Genomic DNA, 21046 nt, shown 5'->3' on the forward strand with positions numbered 1-21046 from the left:
AAGGCTGTGAGCCAGAGGCCCAGGCAGTCTTCCTCTGCCTGTAGAGGGAGAAGGGCCTGGCTGCAAGGTGCTAAGAAGGGAACCTAGATTGGAGCAGGGCTGGGGAAAGGCCTGGGGAGCTTTGGCCTAGGAAAGCCCCAGGCTGCAGGCCTGGTAAAGCCCATTAGGTATTGGGTTGCAGGGGGAGCCCATGGGTAGGCAGAGGCAGCAGGTCTGAACCCCCTTTGCCTATGATGAGTGGCTTACACTGCAGTCCGCCCCAGTGAGCAGGGGGGCTAGATGGGGACTGGCAGTAGCCAAACTCTGAGGCGAAGTGGGGCTAGTGGGTGGGGGTTCCCCTGGGAGGGGGAGACCCTGAGGCTGTGAGGGGTTACTGACAGAGGGTCAGTACCCCAGGTAAATGGGGCACCGGGGTCCTGGGAAGGACATGGGGCCAGCAGAAAGGTGGATCACTGCCTGCAGAGGGTGTTCCAGATGCTGGGAGAGCTAATTCCCTGAGGACGACCAGCAGGAGGCGCTGCAGGCGGTGAGTCAAGTCCCTTACAGTGACCAACACCCGGGTGGAGAATGAGAGATCATCACGACCATTAATCAGCAGGGGAGTGATAAACAAGGGATTTACAATTCTATAAGAGAACTGTGCAAGCATTATACGATGGGGGACTGCTCAACTCTGTGACTCAGCAAAGCCCCCCAAGACATGTCTGGGCTAGTATTTTCCATTTTCCTGGCACATTTACTGAGGGTGTAAAACAAAGGAAGTGGCATCATCGGATTACCTTTCTCCTAATCCACCTATGCTGGAAGCAACAAGAATGTTGGGAAGACAAAGACTTGAACTAAGGAGACAGGTCCCAGGCTTAAAGGGAAAGCCTGTGTATTAAGACCTGTAACCTACCTGCAATATCCAGTGGGGTGAGGAAAAACTGCTTGATCCAAATATTGTCTCATTAAAAAGGTTTACAATTTAGTCTGCATGCTTAACTTTTATTTTGTTTGGTAACTATCTCTGACCTTTTGTGCCTGCCAATTATAATTACTTAAAATCTATCTTTCTGTACTTAATAAATGTATATATTACCTAAAACAGTGTGTTTTGGTTGAAGTGCTTGGGCAATCTCAACTCAGTTTAACAAAGGGTAGGGTGTATCCTCTGCACATCAGGGGGGTGGACTAGGTAATGGATTTGCACTGATCATGCTTCTCACCAGGGCAAGATGGTATAGTTCAGGGGTGCAAGGCTGGAGGCTTGGGAGATTTCCTGGTGCCCTTCTCTGTGTGTGATTCATGTGTGGTTCAGGATTCAATTTAGCTGGATCTGGGGCTCCATATGCTGTTGTGCTGAATGATAACAGTGCCCGGAGGGGGTTGCTGCTTGTCACTAGCAAAGCATTGTGAGAGACAGCCCAGGCTGGAGAGTTAAGAGGGCACAGCAGTACCCCAGTTCCAGGTAGTACCCCAGGGATCCCATCACAGAATGATAAGCAGTCAGCTAAAAGTTATAAGGTGGGTAGTGGCAGCATCACTGCCACTCCCCTGTTTTGTGTAGAGTGAGGCAGGTGCCTAACTCATTCTCACAAGAAACAACTTACACACCTAAGCTGCCAGACTCCAGGAGAGGAGTTCCTGGTTATGGATTGCAAGCATAGATAAGTGCCTTCCCACAGTCAGGACTTAGGCACTTATCTATCTCCAGGAGATGGGTGGTGCTTAGGACACACCCATTTTGTCAGCATATACCATTGACTAGCTTAGGCAGCTCCCCACATAACATGGTGACTTGTGTGGATCCCATTCTTAAGTGCCTCTCTCTCCCTGTTCATTTTATGGGGAGCCTACATGTCTAGCTCAGGCTTTGTGTATCCTAGTGTTGCTCTAGTGATTTTCTAGCCGCCTCAGAGGTAGGTGTTACAGTGTTGCAAAACCAAGTGCTTTGTGGAGTGTGGGCAAGTCTCTCCTATCTCCCAGCCAGTAATGAGAGGTGTCAAGGCTGTATCCCTACTTTGAACTTTAGGGTACAAATGTAGGGGCCTGCATGAAAACTGCTAAGCTTATCTACCAGCTTAGCTCTGGTCCCGCTGCCACCATTCTCGATGGATTCCCTCCCTGGGAAGCCTTGAGAAACCTTTCACCAATTCCCTGGTGAATACAGATCCAAACTGCTTGGATCTTAAACAAGGAGAGATTGACCCTTCCCCCCTCCTTCCTTTTACCAACTCCTGGTGAATACAGATCCAAACCCCCTTTGGATCTTAAAACAAGGAGAAATTAATCAGGTTTTAAAAAAGAAGGCTTTTAATTAAAGCAAAAGGTAAAAATCATCTCTGCAAAATCAGTATGGAAAATAACTTTACAGGGTAATCAAACTTAAAGAGCTTAGAGGAATCCCCTCTGTCTTAGGTTCAAAGTATAGCAAACAAGATAAGCACTTTGGTAAAAGGTACATTTACAAGCTGAGAAAACAAAGTAAATCTAAGACGCCTTGCCTGGCTTTTACTTACAATTTTGAAATAAGAGAGACTTGTTTAGAAAGATGGGGAGAACCTGGATTGATGTCTGGTCCCTCTCAGTCCCAAGAGCGAACAACCCCTTAAACAAAGGACACACACAAAAGCCTTTCCCCCCCCAAGATTTGAAAGTATCTTGTCCCCTTATTGGTCCTCTGGGTCAGGTGTCAGCCAGGTTACCCGAGCTTCTTAACCCTTTACAGGTAAAAGGATTTTAGAGTCTCTGACCAGGAGGGACTTTAGTACTGTACACAGTATGGCTGTCACCCTTCCCTTTATAGTTATGACACGCCCCCCAAATTACAGATAGTGTTGGACGTTCGGTTCCACACTGGCTGTGATTTCTTCCTGGAGTTCTAGGAGAAAACAGAGTTAACAAGACACATGTACCTTTAGACATACTACTGATTATATAAAAACTAACAATATGTTTCATTACAAGAACAATTGTTAACCAGTTAACTCTGGGAAACTTTCCCGGGAGAGTGCATCAGCCACTTTGTTAGAAGCTTCCGAAATGTGTTGTATTTCAAAATCAAAATCTTGGAGAGCTAAACTCCACCGAAGAAGTTTTTTGTTATTCCCCTTGGCGGTATGAAGCCACTGTAGCGCAGCATGGTCTGTTTGTAGTTGGAAGCGCCGTCCCCAAACATATGGGCGTAGCTTTTCCAGCGCGTACACAATGGCGTAGCATTCCTTTTCGCTGATTGACCAGTGGCTTTTCCTCTCAGACAGTTTCTTGCTGAGAAACACGACAGGATGGAATTCTTGATCTGGTCCTTCCTGCATTAAAACTGCTCCCACGCCTCGCTCGGAAGCATCTGTGGTTACTAGGAACGGTTTGTCAAAGTCTGGGGCCCTTAGCACAGGGTCAGACATGAGTGTTGCCTTAAGCTGGTTAAAGGCCTTTTGACACTTATCAGTCCACTGAACTGCATTTGGCTGTTTCTTTCTGGTTAGGTCTGTCAGCGGGGCGGCGATTTGGCTGTAGTGTGGTACAAATCGCCTATAATATTCGGCCAAGCCTAAGAAGGATTGGACCTGTTTCTTTGACTTTGGAACCGGCCATTTTTGGATAGCATCCACTTTGGCCTGTAGGGGATTTATAGTTCCTTGACCCACCTGGTGCCCCAGGTACGTCACTCTGTTTTGGCCTATTTGACACTTTTTAGCCTTAACAGTTAGTCCTGCCTGCCGGATGCGCTCGAAGACTTTTTTCAGGTGCTCCAGGTGTTCTGTCCATGAATCAGAAAAAATGGCCACATCATCGAGGTAGGCAACTGCAGATTCTCCCAATCCTGCTAGGAGACCATCCACAAGTCTTTGGAAGGTGGCGGGTGCATTTCGCAACCCGAAAGGGAGTACATTGAATTCATACACCCCTGCCTGGGTGACGAAGGCTGACCTTTCCTTAGCGGGTTCATCTAGTGGTACTTGCCAGTACCCTTTGGTTAAGTTTAAAGTAGAGATGAATTGGGCATGTCCCAATTTTTCCAATAGCTCATCTGTGCGTGGCATTGGATAGTTGTCAGGACGAGTTACAGCATTTAGCTTACGGTAGTCCACGCAAAAGCGTATTTCCCCATCTGGTTTGGGAACTAGAACCACTGGAGATGCCCATGCACTGGTAGAGGGGCGGATTATACCCATCTGTAGCATGTCCTGGATCTCCCTTTGTATAGCCGCTTGGGCATGAGGTGACTCCCGGTAGGGTGGGGTTCTAATTGGGTGAGCATTACCTGTGTCAATGGAGTGGTATGCCCGTTCGGTCTGCCCTGGAGTGGCTGAGAAAATCGGTGCAAAGCTTGTGCACAGCTCCTTTATCTGCTGTCGCTGCAGACGTCCCAGGGTCGTGGAGAGGTTCACCTCTTCCACGCCACCATTCCTTTTTCCTTCATAGTAGACACCTGCAGGCCACTCCGCGTTATCAGTTTCCTGGGCTGTAAACTGGCAAACGTTTAATTCTCTAGAATAAAAGGGCTTAAGAGAATTAACATGGTATACCTTAGGCTTTATGTTGGAGGTGGGGGAGGCTATGAGATAGTTAACAGCTCCTAGGCGCTCCTGGACCGTGAATGGTCCTTCCCACGACGCTTCCATTTTATGGGCCTGGAGCGCCTTTAAGACCATGACTTGGTCTCCTACTTTGAAGGACCGTTCTCTGGAATGTTTATCATACCAGGCCTTTTGCTCTTCCTGAGCATTCTTTAGGTTTTCTTTAGCAAGGGCTAAAGAGTGTCGGAGGGTGTTTTGTAGGTTGCTTACAAAGTCTAGAATGTTAGTTCCTGGAGAAGGTGTAAACCCCTCCCATTGCTGCTTCACCGACTGTAATGGCCCCTTAACCTCGCGGCCATACACAAGTTCAAATGGTGAAAACCCTAAACTGGGATGTGGTACAGCCCTGTAGGCAAAAAGCAACTGCTGCAACACTAGGTCCCAATCATTGGAGTGTTCATTTACGAATTTACGTATCATGGCCCCCAAAGTTCCATTAAACCTCTCCACCAGACCATTGGTTTGATGGTGATGAGGGGTGGCAACCAAGTGATTCACCCCATGAGCTTTCCACAGGTTTTTCATGTTCCCTGCCAGGAAATTAGTTCCCGAATCTGTAAGTATGTCGGAGGGCCACCCTACCCTGGCAAAAATGTCTGCTAATGCCTGGCACACACTTTTAGTCTTGGTGTTGCTTAAGGGTACAGCTTCCGGCCATCGGGTAGCAAAATCCATGAAAGTCAGTACGTACTGCTTTCCTCTGGGTGTCTTCTTTGGGAAAGGACCCAGAATATCCACAGCTACTCGCTGAAATGGGACCTCAATTATGGGTAGTGGCTGGAGAGGGGCTTTAACCTGGTCTTGGGGCTTTCCCACTCGTTGGCACACCTCACAAGACCGGACATAATTAGCAACGTCCTTGCCCATTCCCTCCCAGTGGAAGGACTTCCCCAACCGGTCTTTGGTTCTGTTCACCCCAGAATGGCCACTGGGATGATCATGGGCTAAGCTCAAGAGCTTTACCCGATACTTAGTGGGAACTACCAACTGTCTTTGAGGATGCCAGTCTTCCTGGTGCCCACCAGAAAGAGTCTCCTTGTATAAAAGTTCTTGTTCTACAACAAACCGGGATCGGTTAGAAGAGCTGAGAGGCGGTGGGGTGCTCCGTGCCGCCGCCCAAGCTTTCTGAAGGCTGTCATTTGCTTCCTGCTCGGCCTGGAACTGTTCCCTTGATGCTGGAGACATCAGTTCCTCCTTGGACTGTGGACTGGGGCTTGGTCCCTCTGGAAGCGATGTAGGTGCTGGGGCTTTTTTCATTGACTGTGAACCGCTGTCCGCTGGTGCACTATGTGGTATTTCAGGCTCTGGCTGAGCCTCTTGGGTAGGGTTATCTGCTGCTTCCGCCAGTTTAGGCTCGCTGGTGTCCTCTGGCATTGGAGTTGTAGACGGGGTTGCAAGCGCTGGACTCAGTGCTGGCAATGGTTCTGGTGCTGGTTGCGTTGCCAGTTCCGGTTCTGGGACTGGCTTTGGTTGGGTCTCTGGGATTGGATCCACTACGGCTGTTGCAGTCGTTGGCAGGGGATCCGGTTCCACCACCTGGTTTTGGGTCTCCGGTAACACAGACGGGGCCCTGGTGAACGGCTCAGGAACAGGGATGGGGGTGAAAGCTTGCTTAGCCTGGCTGCGGGTGACTATTCCCACCCTCTTGGCTAGCTTCACATGGTTGGCCAAGTCTTCCCCCAGCAGCATGGGAATGGGATAATTGTCATAGACTGCAAAAGTCCACATTCCTGACCAGCCCTTGTACTGGACATGCAACTGGGCTGTAGGCAAGGTTACAGACTGTGACACGAAGGGTTGAATTGTCACTGTAGCCTCAGGGTTGATGAGTTTGGGGTCCACTAGGGATTGGTGGATAGTTGACACTTGTGCCCCAGTGTCCCTCCAAGCGATAACCTTCTTTCCGCCCACTCTCAAGGTTTCCCTTCGCTCCGAGGGTATGAGAGAGGCATCTGGGTCTGGGGTTCTTTGGTGTGATTGGGGTGTAATGAACTGTAATCGGTTGGGGTTCTTGGGGCAGTGAGCCTTTATGTGCCCCAGTTCATTACATTTAAAACATCGCCCTGCTAAGGTATCACCGGGGCGATGTTGGTTGCTGGAGACTGGTGTGGTGGGGTGAGAAGGCGTCTGGGGTTTCCCTTGGGATGTGGGTGGGGTCTTGGGTTGTCCCCGGTGATAAGGTTTTGTTTCGGCTTGCCCCTTCTGATATTCGCTCCAACTGCTACTAGCTTTTTTCTTTTCTGTCACCTCCACCCATTTGGCTCCAATCTCCCCCGCCTCGGTTACAGTTTTGGGCTTCCCATCTAGGATGTACCTTTCTATTTCCTCAGGAACACCCTCTAAAAACTGCTCCATTTGCAATAGGAAGGGCAACTCTTCCGTAGATTTAACATTTGCTCCTGATATCCAGGCATCCCAATTTTTCCCAATGTGGTAGGCATGTCTGGTAAATGACACATCAGGTTTCCACCTTAGGGCTCTGAACCGCCGACGGGCATGCTCAGGTGTTAGCCCCATTCTGATTCTGGCCTTGTTTTTAAAAAGTTCATAACTGTTCATGTGTTCCTTAGGCATTTCGGCCGCCACCTCTGCTAAGGGTCCACTGAGCTGCGGCCTCAGCTCTACCATGTACTGGGTTGGAGGGATGTCGTATCCAAGGCAAGCCCTTTCAAAATTTTCTAAGAAGGCCTCAGTATCATCGCCTGCCTTGTAGGTGGGGAATTTCCTGGGATGGGAAGTGGTACCTGGAGAGGAGTTGTTAGGATGGTCTGATGCACCCTGCCTAGTCCTTGCTGCTTCCAGTTCCATCTCTCTTTTATGGGCCTCCTCTTTGGCTTTCTCCTCTCTTTCATGGGCCTCCTGTTTGGCTTTTTCTTCTCTTTCATGGGCCTCCTGTTTGGCTTTTTTCAGCTCCATCTCTCTCTTGTGTGCCTCCTGTTTGGCTTTTTCTTCTCTGTCTCTCAGCTCCATCTCTCTCTTGTGGGCCCCCTCTTTGGCTTTCTCTTCTCTGTCTCTCAGCTCTATCTCTTTTTCTTTCAGCTCCATAGCTCTCTTGTGGGCCTCCTCTTTAGCTTTTTCTTCTTTGGTAGTCATTTCCCTGGTTTTCTTGTGCTGGGTCTCACCCTCTGCAGTTGACTGAAACTGGGATGTATTTAGCTCAGGCTCCTGCTGAGTGAATTTTGAGTTAACAGAGAGTTTCTAACTAGCTACTTCCGAGGATGTAAAAAAGAAAAAAAAACACAATTCACCTTGTAAATTATCTTTACCAGTTGTTTGCTCATTCATTGAACCCTTCTCTTAACAAAGGACCTTGTTAAAAAAAACTTAACACCTCTGCCTTCAGGCAAGGAGAGATAAGATATGCATCTACCTTCAGCTCTGCTTTCCAAGCAGCTAGAAGGGAAAAAAAATCTTACTGGCTTTTGGGTTTAAAACGATCCCACCGCTGTGCCACCATGTCAAGGCTGTATCCCTACTTTGAACTTTAGGGTACAAATGTAGGGGCCTGCATGAAAACTGCTAAGCTTATCTACCAGCTTAGCTCTGGTCCCGCTGCCACCATTCTCGATGGATTCCCTCCCTGGGAAGCCTTGAGAAACCTTTCACCAATTCCCTGGTGAATACAGATCCAAACTGCTTGGATCTTAAACAAGGAGAGATTGACCCTTCCCCCCTCCTTCCTTTCACCAACTCCTGGTGAATACAGATCCAAACCCCCTTTGGATCTTAAAACAAGGAGAAATCAATCAGGTTTTAAAAAAGAAGGCTTTTAATTAAAGCAAAAGGTAAAAATCATCTCTGCAAAATCAGTATGGAAAATAACTTTACAGGGTAATCAAACTTAAAGAGCTCAGAGGAATCCCCTCTGTCTTAGGTTCAAAGTATAGCAAACAAGATAAGCACTTTGGTAAAAGGTACATTTACAAGCTGAGAAAACAAAGTAAATCTAAGACGCCTTGCCTGGCTTTTACTTACAATTTTGAAATAAGAGAGACTTGTTTAGAAAGATGGGGAGAACCTGGATTGATGTCTGGTCCCTCTCAGTCCCAAGAGCGAACAACCCCTTAAACAAAGGACACACACAAAAGCCTTTCCCCCCCCAAGATTTGAAAGTATCTTGTCCCCTTATTGGTCCTCTGGGTCAGGTGTCAGCCAGGTTACCCGAGCTTCTTAACCCTTTACAGGTAAAAGGATTTTAGAGTCTCTGACCAGGAGGGACTTTAGTACTGTACACAGTATGGCTGTCACCCTTCCCTTTATAGTTATGACAAGAGGTGTCTGATGTTATTAGATCCACCTGGGGAGGACCAAGAACCTAATTCGTTTATTGGATGAATAATTGAAAAGGAGGCTCCAATGCCAGTCAAAGTGGGGGATCTGCTGAAGATATTCCTGTGAAGGAGAAGTCAGTTGGGATATAGCCCAAAGGAGGTGTGTTGCAAGACCCTAAATTTGAGGGGTGAGCACATGGGCTGGAGAGGCCAGGATATGAAAGCCACAATCCCAAGGAAGAAGAAGACTGCGTGGAAAGGACCTTGTGGCGATCTGAATGATGGTTAATAAATTAGACCCTAGGAGAGGGGGAATACTGTTTCAATAGCCTTGGCTGTGACTGGATTATTTCCAGGAACCTGAAGGGAAACAGGTAGGGAACTGTAATGGCATGCACCTCTACTAGGAGCATACTCTGGGATCATACTATCTACAGTTTCCATATACCATCATGCCAATGTGCCTTCCCCTTTTTGGAGGAACAATATATGAAGAAATCTTTCATCCATAAACACTAAGTTTGATTTAGGGCAAAGTCCATGGGAAGCAGGGATAAAATTGCATATGGATGTGGAATAGGAATTGCAGAATTTTTTTAAAATCTGTTTTATTGAGATAAAACTCCCCCAGCAAGGAATTTGAGCGTATACCCTGATAACTCTGCCAAACTCCAGACAGAGTTCCGAGACATCTGCTGCTGGCTGAAACTAGGTATCCAGGTGCAAGGAAGCTGACAATACTGATTATGGGAAGGGGATCACTGTGTGAGAGGCAGGGGTTTACGGAGATATGATGAGGCACAAGAATGGCAGTACTAATGCTTGTTGAGGGTGGCAGATGTGGGTACCAGCTCAAGTGGGAGGTGAGGAGAAGAAAAGCTTGTGGCTAAATATCTGAAGTTGGACTATATACTGATAGAGGTGAGAAGGGGGTGAGATCTGCAGTTTGGATTGTAATATGATGGAACTGAATGCCCTTTAGGGCATGGAATAGTGCGGAATGCTGCTACATCATGTAGATGGGGGGGGGGGGCTATAGGAGGTTCTGTAGTATATTTCTAATGGAGCACCATATGTCAAGACTAGCAACATAATATTTCTATGGGCATGTAGTTGCAGCTTCCTGCTACCTCCAACCATGACCAGATGTTCCCAGCCACATTCAGCATTGCAAAATTCCTCACCAGGAGCAGCATGGCACCATGGGCCAAATTCTGCACTGATGTACACTTCATATCCACCTATTAAAGGTTAAGGGGTTACATATGTGTAGCTAATTTGTTTGTAAAGGCCAAGAAAAACTCTGTACTGTCTGAATTTCCTTCCATTTTTTTTTAAACAAAGCTATTCAATTCTCTCAAAGCCAAACAAAAACAAATGCTACTTTATATTATAATTATAAGGAAACTTAAAAGAATACAGTGGAAAAAATGTAGACCTTGATCAAATTCTGTTGCTTTAAAACTTTCCTCACTCAATACAGCTTCACTTTTAAAAGTAACTTTAAAAGAATAGTGTATTCAAACACACAGCCAGAATTCAGTCAACAGCACTGTAAGGAATTTCTAGTGGACCATTCCAAGTACACCTCTACCCTGATATAACGCAACCCGATATAACACGAATTTGGATATAATGCGGTAAAGCAGTGCTCCGGGGGGGGGGGGGGGGGGAGAGGGCTGCGCGCTCCGGCGAATCAAAGCAAGTTCGATATAAAGCGGTTTCACCTATAACGCAGTAAGATTTTTTGGCTCCAGAGGACAGTATTATATTGGGGTAGAGATGTACTATTGATACAGAAATGAAGATGCCACCAGAAAACTAGCTTTCTTAACTTTTCACTTTGTGCCTTTTATTATGTTGTATAACTACAGTTATAACACTACTTACTATATATGGTTGTATAACTAGCTGGGACAAACCAAGCTGCTTTTCAGAAGCTACTTCTGAAAAACGCTGTAGGACATGGTTTTTCAATCTGCCAATCCAGGAGACTAGCAACTACCCTTCCTTTCTTTATCGGTAAATGGGGGATAGATTCCAAACCTTTTTTTCCTGAGGTTACATAGTTCATGATATGGAAAAGGATTGAGAGCCACTGCTATAGGAATTCTGAAGCTTGTTGTGACCTTCCAGTTTGTTACATTGCTCTGTGCTTCTAAGCAGCTATTGTATTTCATACACGAGATGGTCAGATTTCAGTGAAAAAATCCTTATTATGTATACTCTATATTAGAGCTGGTCAAAATGTTGATTGATAATGTTTCCTGCACCCCAAAAAATCAGTTGTCAAAAATGAAACTTCTCATAGGGAAATGTCTTCATCAAAATTATTGGGACTTTAAATGAAATGAACACTCACTTCATTTTTGGTTTTAGAAAACTGAAAACCTTTGGAAACTTTGAATTTTCATTTCCTCCCTCTCTTATTCTCCTTTGCAATGAGTGAAACAATGAATTGTGTCTACAGTTGTGTGTAGTCTTTTAACGTGGTTTTTTTGTTTGTTTGTTTTTTGTTTTTGTTTCTCCCTCTCCAAAACTTCCTTGGCTCTCTTGAAAAGCTACAGGTGCAAAGTTACGATATTTCATTTTTTTTCCTTTTGAAACTCAAACTTTTCTAAAGTGGAGAAGTTTTGAAAGGTAGATTAGAACGGGGGAAGTGTAAAGAACCTCTTGACACCATTCATTCTACTGCATCTAATGGCAAAAACGGGGACACCAAGAAAAACCCAAATATTCAACTTTTTGAGCTCTGGAAAAATTCAGCTCTAAAAAAGCAATACAAAATAAAAATTTCAATTTTGAATTGAAACAGGACACTGAACTAGGTAGATTCAGTCTGACAGTTCCTGTGTTTCTATGCTTCCCTGAGTTCTCCATCATCTCTCACTGCCTCCAACCTGTTTCATCTCATCTTTCCCTGTGCCTGCCATGTTCTCCATTTCTCATATTCCCCTCCATAACACGCCCTTCCCAGGTCACCTGACTCCTCCTCATCTCTTTACTTTCTTCAGTCACCTGAGGCTTACCCATTTTCCTTCCTCTCACATCTGTAAAATGGAGAAGATAAGAACATACCAGCTAGTCATACTGCATGGCAAAAGAGAGGTTATTGGGACCTCCTTCTAGCACCCCTTTATCTCCAGATCTGTGGGAGGTGCAAAAGACAAAACACTGCCAAACTTGCTATGCTCCAGGTGGCAGGAAACTAAGGAAAAGAAATACATATACTGAATATGCCTGACACCAAAGAAATGACAAATGATATATTATGTACTATGAAGTTCTGGGCTAAAAAACCTATACACAATGTAGCACAGAAAATCAGTTTTGTTTTTTTCTTTTAAAGATGGTTAAACTTCCATTTGTTAACAAGTATGCACTTTGATCCTGCTGTGCATGCATATTGTATTGCTCGTACTATGACACACATAGGAAGTGTAAATGTAACAGGTTAGTAGCTAGCATAATACGATCTTCAGCTAATTCACCTTTGGTATACACAGGTATCTCTATTGTTGAATAATAAACAGTTAAAAAACCTGAAAACAAACCTCTGAAAGGTGTATTGATAACAGAAGGATGGAGACCTAAGCTTTATTCAGTGTGTGAATGTATATATTCATTGTTCGACTGTCTGAGCTTCTCTGAACTATGAACACGTCTCAGCTTATTACATCATAAATATGAAAGCATCCTATTTATAGCAGTAACTTTATAAGCAAAGTGCCCATAATTATGCATGAATAGGGGACTACTTGGCTGGGATGAACACAATACATATTACAGAAGCTCTGCTTCAATACTTCACAAAAATATATTTGCACTGAGTGTTACATAAGTAGGAACGTGTTCTCTAATTGGAATATGATTTTATGAATTTATTGTAACTTCACAGTGCTCTGTTTTTAACTTGACCTACAATTTTACTACACTGAGAGACTAATAGGCTGAAATGATCTCAAAACTACAGAAAACTTACTATAGTTGTCCATATAACTATACTGAGTGTCACTTCATTTTAAGGCAAATCTATAAACTACATTTTATTGATTCTTTAAAAGGCTGTTCGATTACATTCAAAAGGAAGCATTGTCTGCAAGTCAGGTGATCTAGGTTCTCATTCAGATTGTTGGGTGACTCTTTAACAAGTCACAGCTTCTCTGTACCTTGGTTTTTCCATTGGTAAAATTAGGATTGAGTGTTTAATTGCCTCCCGTGTGATGTGAGGCTTAATTTTTTAATATTTTAAAAATACTTTGAGATCTGCCTTATAAATGGGTGTTGTTGCGACTTGGATTGCATACCCATGCATGGGATGAAAGAAAATAAGCACCCCCTCTTCACTCTTGTGCCTAGGCAATGTAGAAGTTAGGCCCAGGCATTTTAACAGTAAGAAGCACTACGCTGCTGAAGTCACACCACAAAAAGTGAATGAGGGGAGTCTTGGCTCCACTCTCTAATAGGTCAGGTAGTGCAGCTGAGCTGACATGGGCAGTATTATAGCTTGCTGCTGGGGTAAACCAACAGCAATTACTATCTCTTCCTCTAGAGCAAAGGGAAAGCAAGAAGGGAATTGTTTCAGAGGATTCTCTAAGGTACAATATCTACCAGGTCTACTTCTCGTGTAGTGTTGCTTATACTGATCTCTGGCTTAGCTCTGTTCAGGCCAGTACATTTTTGCTAAATTGATTAGTTTAAGCAAATGAAGGCAAATGGTGTAATCATTTAAATACTGGTAGCTTTGTCTAACCATTGGTATCACTTTTCATCCATAAAGAACAGAAAGGGTGAATTCCCTGCTGTCAATTGGCATTGTGCTTGTAGTACTCAACCCCAGTGATATTTCTAGAAATGGCATCTGACAGTGTGCAAGCAGTCTGATGGGTAGCCATGAACCGTCTAAGATGGTTTATTTCTCAAATGTTTTAATACTGCGCTTGTAAGTAGAGTGGTTAAATCTCTAGTATTGCTAGATTTTCTTTTCCTGAGCTCATTAGCAAGCTTCATCAGATGCTGGATACCAGTTTTATGCTTGAAAACAAGAAATAGAATAGGCTGACCTACAAAGATTAATCTCTTCTACTTTTCATATTTAATGTTTATAGAACACATAAGTAACTACATGTGTCTCTGGTCACAATCAATCCTCCTATAAGCCCATTTAAATCAATGGAGTTACATCAGACCTGTTTGGTTTCACTTCTTTAAAATCTTGTAGCACACAATATCTGCCCCTTTCCTTATAACTCAGATACACCAACACCTGTCTCTAGCGTTTGTGTTATCTGCAAGGTAGAAAAGATGTCATTAAATAGGCTCGCCATCCCCTCCAGCCTTGTGCATCCAGAGTCTTTTATCACAGTTGACTGTAAAACATCAATAGCACTACCAGTGAGGGACAGGATTGACAGACAAAGGTACAGTTTCTAATATCCACACTACAGAGGGCTGTGAACATGTTCATATTGGAAGCTTCCTATTTAAAAGGTTTTTGGGAGGTTCTGATAATGGACTGAACAATATCAGCCAAGTAAAAGCTACAATCTCAAACATATAGTGAGGCTGTTATTAATGCTATTATAATGACTATTAATTATAGTCAAACTATGTTGCCAAAGAGCGAATACAAACATAGGAAAAAAGGACATGGATCTCCACACTTCCAATATGGTTAAAACAGACTGAAATCATTTCTATAAACTATACTCAAAGAAGTAGGGTTATTGGTCACTATTTCCTGTTATTCTTAACTGAAAGATTCAGTAGGGAAAGAAGAATCATCTTCTACAAAGAACATCCCACTTTCAAAATATCTGTGTTCTTCTATTGTTCTCAGTGGAACTGAGGGCACATAGTTCTTTAGTAAAGTCTGTCACTCCCTCTCTTCTTGTTCCTCACAGCATCTTTTTCTGCTTTCTGAAAGTACAGAAGTACTTCTTTCTTGAAGAGAACAGGACTTTCCTAGTGTTGGGAAGAATGAAAGATGATGACCTTTTCGAAGAAGGCATTAACAAGTTCAGAGTTTGTTTTCCACAAATAACTTGTAATTGTTTGTTTGTTTTTCTGGGGGAGGCGGGAGAAGGGGGGAGAACACAACTGCTGTTTCTATGACCATTATCACCATTAAACTCAATTGTTATAATTGTGGGAAACAAATGCAAAAGCCCAAACACACCTGAAGCTAATTCAGTTATTATTTCAGCAAATATTCTCCAACTCCTCAGGTATTCACTTAGCTCTAAATATCTATTGGTAAAGAAGCTTTCCATTGAAAGCTAAATTGCTTATTTTCATTATAGGAAGAGGAAATTACTTACCATTTTCTTAATTAAATCCAGGAAACTTCTGCACAGCAGCTAGATTTCTTTTTCTGTACTTAAAAAAGTTTAGTGAAATATAAAAGGCAAACAACCACTGAGGAATCCAATGCAAGCTTAATTCTTGATGTTATAGGTAACTGGCATACACATGCAATCAGCTGCATCCTGGAATCCTTCTGTGTTTGTAGGGTGTTTTTTTTTTTTTTTTCCAGTTGGAAGTTCATAAAAATCCATTTAAAAAAAACCTGTTAATGTCAAGGTTGCCAATCTAGTACTCAAAAGTTACCTGTGCAACCTTAATTTGCTCCTCTTGTTTGTATGCTTTATGATAGTATTTAATTACAGCCTCGTGAACACAGTGTTTTATTTCTATAAGACCCTTCCCCATTCACTGCACAGGATGGTCAGTGTTTTGAGGATGAATAAATTATGTAGTGAAAGAGGCTGCTATCTGTAGACTCCTGCCTCCTTTGTTGCAGAAATTGGAAAGTGTAGTGAATGAAACAGGAGTTCAGTAAAAGATATGATGGTCTTAGGGTGAAGGCAGTTGCACACTGCTCTGGAGAATTGGATTCTACTCCCCCTCATCTGTCATAGTGTCTTTGATGCTAGGCAAGTCACTTAAAACTTTTACATGGGTGGCCATTATGTATTCCTCATTTTCTGGTTGTCTGAGACCATTGAGTATGATTTGGAAAAATGCTGAGTGCTCACAGCTGCAACTGAAGTCAATAGGAGTTATTTTTTTTAATGTACTATAAGGGGTAAATTATTTGAAAAATCAGTTCCTAAGCATCTCAAACTGTGCATCCAAAATTCATTGTTTATGAAACTCATACTGTAGACTCATAGACTTTAAGGTCAGAAGGGACCATTATGATAATCTAGTCTGACTTCCTGCACAACGCAGGCCACAGAATCTCACCTACCCACTCCTGTAACAAACCCCTAACCTATGCCTGAGTTATTGAAGTCCTCAAATCGTGGTTTAAAGATCTCAAGGTGCAGAGAATCCTCCAGCAAGTGACCCGTGCCCCACACTGCAGAGGAAGGCGAAAAACCTCCAGGGCCTCTGCCAATCTGCCCTGGAGGAAAATTCCTTCCCGACCCCAAATATGGCAATCAGTTAAACCCTGAGCATGTGGGCAAGACTCACCAGCCAGCACCCAGGGAAGAATTCTCTGTAGTAACTCAGATCCCACCCCATCTAACATCCCATCACAGACCATTGGGCATATTTACCGCTAATAATCAAAGATCAATCAATTGCCAAAATTAGGCTATCCCATCATACCATCCCCTCCATAAACTTATCAAGCTTAGTCATGAAGCCAGATATGTCTTTTGCCCCCACTACTCCCCTGTAGTGATGAATGTCATAGAAAAGTCCATGAGGAAATTATTATTATTGTGGATACTGTATAGCAAATAAGACATCAGGCAACACATTGTATAATGGCAATAAAACAAAATATTTAATAGCTGCTTACTCAGTGGGCACTGTCCATCCTGTGCACTGAAAGGGACAGGTACTGGGAGCGAAAGTATCATAATTCATGTGCACAAGGGGCCAGACCTGAGTTCTGTTTCCAGCTCTGATGCTGATCCTCTGCCACCTTTGGCAAGCCCACCTTCAGTGGGCTTTGGATCAGCCCCGTTAGACCTAAGATCAGAGGTGCAAAGCATCAGCAACTCCACATTAATCATTAGTCCAGAAAATTTACAGCATCAATGAAAATCAGACTGTATATGGGCATCAAAAATCTGAGGAATGAAAAAGTGGATACCAGTTTGGAACTTTTCTATTTAAATTTTTCTGCCTCACTTTCTCATTATGTAAAACAGGGATAACTACTTATGTAAAGTACTCTGAAATATATGGCCAAAAAGCTTCATACGATACTGAGTATTGTTATTCTACTAGCTTTGTTACTAAACTTATTTATCTGAACCTTTTTTGAAAACAAAATTCAGAACTCTTGAAACTTCTATGTGCCTAGCTGGCACAGGTGTGGTCATCCTTGGCACCCTCTTCTGGTCAAGCCGGGAGGAAGGGTTTGCCATTCCCGGCCAATGGGAGTTGCGGGAAGTGGCACAGGCTATATAATTGTATACTGTAAAATTGTGCTTACAGTGGGCAACCTCATTTCTGGCTTTACATAACTTGGTTTGGATGAGGGACGCAACAGAGAATGTATCTGCAAATATTTCTCCCTTCCCCCCTCCCTCCCCCCCAAAAAGAGTTGAGGGAATTGTTGATGAAGGTTGCCGGTTTAAAAGGGAGGTGAAATGTATGGTGGTTCCCACTGAAGGCCACAGATCTAGAAGATCTCCACATCCCCAAGCAGCTAAAGTTGTCACTCTGTCAGTACAAGCTGCTTGTAGTCCACACGATATGGCATTGGCATATGAGATCTAAAGGTCACACTGTCATCTGTCCTGGGGGAAGGAGATTGCACTCCAATAATCTGGGTGCTTCTTGCGCTGAAGACATTATTTGAAGTAGTTCCTTTAGCTGCAAAGGTACAGTTCATCTGAATTTCAAGTTATTGGTAGTTTCTGATGTTCAATTTCATGAACACTCCAACATTTCACCTCCTAATAAATGTAATCAAGGATTTCTGTGTGTGGTCTCTTGCAAAACCACTGGTAACATGTCTTTGTTCTTGTTTGTGGGGAGTTAGTTTGTTTTGGATAAAAGCTCATCAGGCCTTCTGTTCACCAAAATTTGAACTGTAACTTGTCTGCTGCTGTGGGAGTTATTCCCTTGTTCCACTTACTTGGTTTTATAGCAGCAGTATCCATAAGTACCATGAGGCAGTTTATCCAGACATATCCTGATGCCCTCTTATATGACTTTCTTGGGTCATGAGTTTCCCTGCAGTTTATAGTGGGAAGATGATACTAGTACAGTTTTTTCATTAAAAAGGTGTATTGATATGACATTTCATCAGTGTCATGCCTAAGAATGTGTAAACCTACAATATTTGAATTTAGTAAGCTTCAGGTCAGCTTCTTATAAGAGACTGAAATGATTCCTCATTCCTTTTCTTCCTCTTAAAAATGAATACTAAATACTGTACTTGCATCCCGCATTTTCTTTTAGGGTCCTAGCCTTTTGAGGTTATTGCTATGACAGAAGTGAGAATTGTCTAATAGTTCATAAAATATCTGTATTACCCTGTACTTATCAACTTCATATTGCTACCCAGTGGATGCAGAGGAGGAGTTAAAATGCTGCCCCTGGGGTACAGTTGCAGACATGACGTGTCTTTGTCACACAGCTGTCTGGGATTATATGAATGGGTCAATAAGGACTAGAATGGAAGATGGTAGAAATCCCAATGACTGAACAATTGATGTGTATCAATGTTAGGCTCCCAGCAAGCTGAACCTGTGAACACAGCATGACTTTGCAGCAAGAGAACAATGGGCAGATGTGACAGGCAGCAGTGATAAGAAGTGGGCTTACAGAGACACAGATCTCTTTCTTGGTCTAAAGACAAAGAGACTGAGATAGAGAAAGGAAACCAAAATGATGCCTACAGCAGTACGGCTCTGACAGTCCATACTGACTCCCATCTTAACCTTTGCTTCTCTATCTACTTCACTGTACCTCTAAGTAAATCTAGTATGTCTGCAATGCACCAACACCCAGATATTTCCTGTACTCTAGTTCTGGTTTCCAAATTAACTAGTGTACTACATACACCTTTAAGTACCTGGTACATCCACAAGGCAACAAGTTCATAATAGCCATTACTTCTGGTGGGAAAACTAGCTCATTTGCCTGAGACAGAACTGCCATTTTAATCCCCTTACCTTGGGCAGATCAGCAGTTTCAGCCTCAGTAAGATAGCTTCCTCCACTTCATGGGTGGTATCCTTTTCAGTCACCTTGTGATTACTCATTCTTTGTAGTCAACTTCTCTTCCTTCCTTGTGAAATCCAGTCTAAGATGTACTTTATGCATCAGGCTGGACCTCTGAGAAATTTCTCTCATGGATGGAATCTACCAAGGTGAACAAGTAGATAATTTACTAGCACCTCATTGGACTGGGCCCCACAACTCCAGCCTTCTGCAAATACACTTCACCCTTGTGTAGGGACGCAGAGTGAACAATGCTGATTTCACACACATTGATTTTTTATTAGAGGGGGCTTCTGGTCTTTTCTGCACAGAGCCTTCATGTGCTGATTCATACCAAAATCAACATGCCCACAATTTGTCAGCCCATTCATGGATGCAGAACTGGACCCCAACAAGTGTGCCTGAAATTCAGACTTTTTGAGGTCTCCAATTTTTTGATAGGAATAATAATAAAACCAAGTGTTTCCCATTAGAGTTATCAGCTCCCTCTCTGCAAAGTGCAGCTCCTGCCAGTGCCACTGCATGCCTGCCTGAGGCTTGCAGTTTTTTTGTTTTTTGGGGGGGGAGGGCAACACAACCCTGTCCCCCCAAACTACACCCATGTTAAAAAGTGGGGTGCATGACCCCCTGGTTCCAGTACCGGTGCGCCCCCCCACACACACACACACTTTTACAAAGGTTCTGGCACCCTTGATATTGGCTGTAAATAAATGCTACAAATTTCTCTCATTTAACTGGGCTGTGGACCCATTAGAGGGACAGAAGAGCATCTGGGGAGCCAGTTGCTCCTCCTCCTTTTGTGGCTGACCTGGGTGCACCTTGTTAGGCTTGGAGGGGTACTGTGAACCGGTGTTGGGCCCAAGGAACCCCAGACAAGTATTCCCAAATGGCAGGGATACCCCTCTGCATTAGGGAGCACATTCTTTCTGGCTAACTGGGGTGTTACATTCTTGGCTTGGTGCACTGCCTCTGACCAGCCAGCAGTTAGAAGGATCAAGTCCAGGGACCCAAGTCTCAAAACCTACAATTTCCCTTTTGGAGGCTGACTATTAAGCTTCTTCTCTACCTCCACATGCCTACTATTAATCCCCTCATATTCTGTTGCAGCTTGGCTATTAAGAACTTCTTCTGAGGCTTCTCCAGCTGGGGACCATGACCCTTCCTTGAATACACTTTGAAGGACTCATGGCCAGCAAGAATTCCCGCCACCAGTTCAACCAGTTTGGTATAATTGAGAGCTGCAGTTGGTGCTGAGCAATCTGAATGCACACATAGACACAAACAGAAGGGAGTATCAAATGCGTTTAGGAAAATTCAGACAAGGCACTATGAATGAGGAAGGGAAAGTGATAGTAGACGTGCATTGCCAACCAATGGATAATAGCTAAGGAATAGTTCCAGACAGGGTAAGGCACTTGATTATGTACATCAGTGACTGAAACAAGTCAGACTGATATGATGGTAAAGAAATCTCAGTGGATTGAAAAGTGATACCTAGTGAGACAATAGCACTGTAACACAAATCTCCCACCTTTTCATGTTCTCTGTATGTATATATATCTCCTCACTATATGTTCCATTCTATGCATCCGATGAAGTGGGCTGTAGCCCACGAAAGCTTATGCTCAAATAAATGTGTTAGTCTCTAAGGTGCCACAAGTACTCCTGTTCTTGTTGCAGTAGAGTGTTGGACAAGGATGGAACCAAGCTCAAAAGACACATGACTAAAGTACAAGTATCTAAGGAGAAGTGTAGCAAAGAAATTTGTATAAGCAGTACAGGATGTGTGTCCAGAAACAGATTTGGGTCCAGCTGAAGAGGAGTGGAACCACCTCAAAAGAACATGGATTGCAGTGGCAGAAGAAGTTTGTGGATGATGCAGATGGGTGGTGGAGAACCAAGTAAAGAGGGGTGGTGGTAACAAAGTGCAAGTAGTGATCTAAAACAAGAAAATGGCACATAAAGAAAAGAGATGAATCTACTGAATGTAAATTAAAACAAATAAAAAGAAGCAAAGCAA

Source organism: Emys orbicularis, chromosome 5, assembly GCF_028017835.1.
Source record: "Emys orbicularis isolate rEmyOrb1 chromosome 5, rEmyOrb1.hap1, whole genome shotgun sequence".
Taxonomy (NCBI): domain Eukaryota; kingdom Metazoa; phylum Chordata; order Testudines; family Emydidae; genus Emys; species Emys orbicularis.